The following is a 4,223-nucleotide window of genomic DNA, read 5'->3' on the forward strand; positions in this document are numbered from 1 at the left end:
TTTAGCTGGCCCTTCAGTGCAGGGGTGACTCAGAGCTTGGAAGGGACCCTCAGTCCTCTGCCCAGGGAAGGATGAGACTCAAAGACCTGGAGATGGAATCTGAGTGGCGGCCATGAGGCAGGGGAGATGAGGTGGATGTTTCAACCAGAAAAGTCTTCAGATCCAGGCTCAGGAAGATGCTCTGCTCTTGGGGACAATGGCACACCAGCAGTACATTTTATTTCTTTTTTCTCCTTTTCTTTTTTGTATGTGCCATGTGGCTTGTTGGACTTAGCTTCCCGACCAGGGATGGAACCTGTGCCCCTTGCAGTGAAAGCATGGATAACCACTGGACAGCCAGGGAAGTCCCAATACATTTTAAATTCTGAGCATGTTTACTTTATTATATGGAGTGGCAAATGATATTTTCAGCCATGGCAGATAGAACAGAGCAAAAAGCCCACCATCTCAGTCCGCTTCCCAAGGGATATGCATTACTAGGGTCAGGGGTCTCCTTGCAGACACAGGCTGAAATTGTGCAAGCACATGTCACCCACACATGTCTCGGTTGATGCTCTCTTACTGCACGATTTTCCCTGAACCCCTGGTTCACACGGGCACTTAGAGATATGCAGTGTCTAGACTGAGCAGCCTCCTTTCTAAGGTTGTTCAGGTTTATTTTGGTTCTTGGCAGCAGCCCACCCTGATGCAATGGGCAAAAACCACAATGAGGAAATTCCCATAAGAGGAAATGCAAATAATAATAACATGAAAAACCAGAATTCACGAATTAGAACCACAGTGTTCCGATGTGGTAGGATTCTGTTCACATAACAAGTGGTCATTTGTTAAAATGCATCAAACTACAGACCAAGATCTGTGCATTTCACTGCAAATACATTTTACCTCATTTTTCCCTCATTACAAATGTTTTTGTATTGTGGCAAAATCTATATGACATAGAACTCCCCATCTTAACCACTTTTGAGTGCACAGCTCAGTGGCATTAAGCACATTCACCCTGTCGTGCAACCATGCCCACCATCATCTTCCCGAACTGAAGCTCTGTTCCCATGAAACACTGACTCCTCCTACCCTCCCCCAGCCCCTGGCCCCGCCACCTACTTCAGTCTCTGTGGATCTGACTCCTCCAGGGACCTCTTGTGAGTAAAATCAACTTTCTGTGTCTGCTTCTCTCACTGAGCATCACGTCCTCAAGTTTCATCCAGGTTGTAGCAGGTGTCAGAATCTCTATCCTTTCTAAGGCTGAGTAATATTCCACTGCATAGATGGACCACATTGTGTTTGTCCATCATCCATCAGTGGACACTTACATTGTTCCCACCTATAGCTCCTGTGAATCCCGCTGCTGTGAATATGTGTGCACTTGTTTCAATAGCTCTTTCCAATTCTTTTGGGTGTATATCTAGAAGTGGAATTGCTGATCAGTATACAAATAACTGAAATGTATACCTCAACATTTCAAGGGTTAAAAAATAACAATTCCCATGGCTGGCGCAGATGATGGCAAATGTACCAGCTGGGACACAACTAAAGGATGTGCATTTGGTAATGGTACTTTGGAGATGATTTGAGAAAATGTATCATCAGAGCCTTAATATTTGTCTCATGGTCTCTGACAAGCAACTCCTTTACACTGAGAGTGTCCTGAAGGAAAACTCCAGTGTGTTCAAGTGTCTAAATTCAAGGATGCTCACAGCTGTCCTTTCTCCAACAGAAAAAGAATGGGAGCCACCTAAGTGTTCAAAACAAGACAATTGGCTCAACAAATGATGATAGGGCTGCCCTCATGGTCCAGTGGTTAGGAATCCACCTGCCAATGCAGCAGACACAGGTTTGATCCCTGCTCCAGGAAGATTCCATATGCAGAGAAGCAGTTAATTCCATGTACCACAACAGGAGAAGCCACTGCAATGACAAGCCCAATCAGTGCAACCAGAGAGTAGCCCCAAGTTGCTGAAACTAGAGAAAACTCACCTGCAGCAACAAAGACCCAACACAGCCAAAATTAAATAAATCTTTAATGAATAAATATATGATGATATATATCTGTTTCCCAGTATTTAAGATGACGACTGCTGACTATTTACTTAGGAAAACGTTCACATACTCCTGTAAACTGACAAGAGAGCAGTGTCTTGGATGAACTACACACAGGAAGAAAAGATTCCCATCAACAGGAAAAAGGGTAAAAGGTCACACACAAATGTTTCAGGGCAGATGCTATAACAGTAGGAAGAGGTGTGAGTGTTCTCTGGTCCATGCAACAAAGTTGCACAAACTGGATGGCTTAAAGCAACAGTATTTATTCTCTCCCTGTTCTGGAGGACTGACTCCGAGATCCTGGTGTCAGAGGGCTGATTCATTTTGGAGGTTCTGCAGGAAAAACCCAGCCTCTTTCCCCAGCTCCTGGTGCTGCTGGCAGCCCTTGTCTTATGGCCACATAACTCCAGTCTCTGCTCCTCCTCTTCACATCACCTTATTCCTTGTATGTTTCTCTGTCTTTTTCTGTCACACCCTAATTCCAGAATGATGTCATCTCAAGACTCTTTTTTTTTTAGCATCACAAATCTTTTCAATAACAAGGTAGAATCTGGGGTTAGTTTGTGTAGCCAAGACTGGCTCATCAGCCTTTGGTGTGCTCGAGCTTCCAGCCCTTGGAGTGTATAGAGAGTTTGGTGTGTCTATGCAGGGTTCCTGGGGCCTTGCTGAAATGCCTGTACACCTCTCAGCCCTGGGGAGGACCAGAGAGAAAGACAGGGCCAGAGCCCATGGGGCGTCCAGGGCCAGCTGGCCAAAGGTGAGGATCTTGCCCCGGCCTTGAGGATGCAACTCTGGGCACAGAGCACACACCTTCAGTTTGGGCGCCTCCTAGACACACACATCATTGGCGGTAGCCCCCACGACCACAGCTGTTTTGCCTGTCCAGCCCGTAAACTTCATCTTCTCTATCATCTGGAAAACGGACCAAGGTGGACGGCTGGCGCAGCTCACAATCTCTTCAGTACAACTTGGCTGAAAATAGAGGTGCTTGGTCTGGCCAGAAACCTGTTCAACTTGACCAGCAGCCTTTGATAGGCATCCTAGCTCTTGGGCTCCTTGCAATGAACCTTTTGGTCCTTGTTATGGTGGATGTCAACCTCCATGATGGCACTTCCTCAGTCAGGTCTGGAAAGCATCTCAAGACCCTAACTCATTACATCCGCAAAGACCCTATTTTCAAAGAAGGTCTCATTCTGAGGTTGCTGTGAACATGAATTTGGGTTGGGGGCGGCAATGCTATATTCAATCTGTGACAGATGGATGGGGCAACTTGTCTTTCATTTTCTCTCCCTTTTATCATGACTGTCTTAAATGACTGAGCACCGAAAAATTGATGCCTTTGAACTGTGGTGCTAGAGAAGACTCTTGAGAGTCCCTTGGATTTTAAGGAGATCAAACCAGTCAATCCTAAAGAAAATCAATCCTGAATATTCACTGGAAGGACTGATGCTGAAGCTGAAGCTCCAATACTTTGGCCACCTGATGCAAAGAGTGACTCACTGGAAAAGACCCTGATGCTGGGAAACAATGAAGGCAGGAGGAGAAGGGGACAACAGAGGATGAGCTGGTTGGATGGCATCACTGACTCAATGGACATGAGTTTGAGAAAACTCCAGGAGATAGTGAAGGACAGAGACGCTTGGCATGCTGCAGTCCATGGGGTCACAAAGAGCTGAACAGGACTGAATGACTGAACAACAAATGAAAATAAAGCCTACATTATTTTAATATATGAAATGATATCCCAGGGAATTCCCTAGTGGCCAGTGGTTAGGATTCAGAGCTTTCACTGCCAGGGCCCAGGTTCCATCCCTGGTCAGTGAACTGAAATACTGCAAGCCATGTAGTGTGGTCAAAAAAAAAAAAAATATATATATATATATATATATCTCAAAGATTTGATGTTTTGTTGAAACAGAGTTGAGGAATGGATTGTGACTTCTGGGCAAATGGGGGTCCAGATGAAGATTGCTTTCCTGGGGTGATGGCTGGTCATTGTAGTACTTTTGATTTCTGCACTTAATAGCCCCTAAGTATAGAACCTCACTGGAGAAGGTGATGGCACCCCACTCCAGTGTTCTTGCCTGGAGAATCCCAGGGACGGGGGAGCCTGGTGGGCTGCTGTCTATGGGGTCGCACAGAGTTGGACACAACAAGCAACTTGGCAGCAGCAGCAGCAT

At 45.8% G+C, this 4,223-nt stretch overlaps 1 pseudogene; it reads right to left on the reverse strand.

The window, feature by feature from the left end:
- Nucleotides 1–2,626: 2,626 nt before the first annotated feature.
- Nucleotides 2,627–3,146, reverse strand: LOC120864492 (annotated as a pseudogene).
- Nucleotides 3,147–4,223: the final 1,077 nt, after the last annotated feature.

This window comes from Oryx dammah, unplaced genomic scaffold, assembly GCF_014754425.2.
Source record: "Oryx dammah isolate SB20612 unplaced genomic scaffold, SCBI_Odam_1.1 HiC_scaffold_5, whole genome shotgun sequence".
Classification (NCBI taxonomy): Eukaryota; Metazoa; Chordata; class Mammalia; order Artiodactyla; family Bovidae; genus Oryx; species Oryx dammah.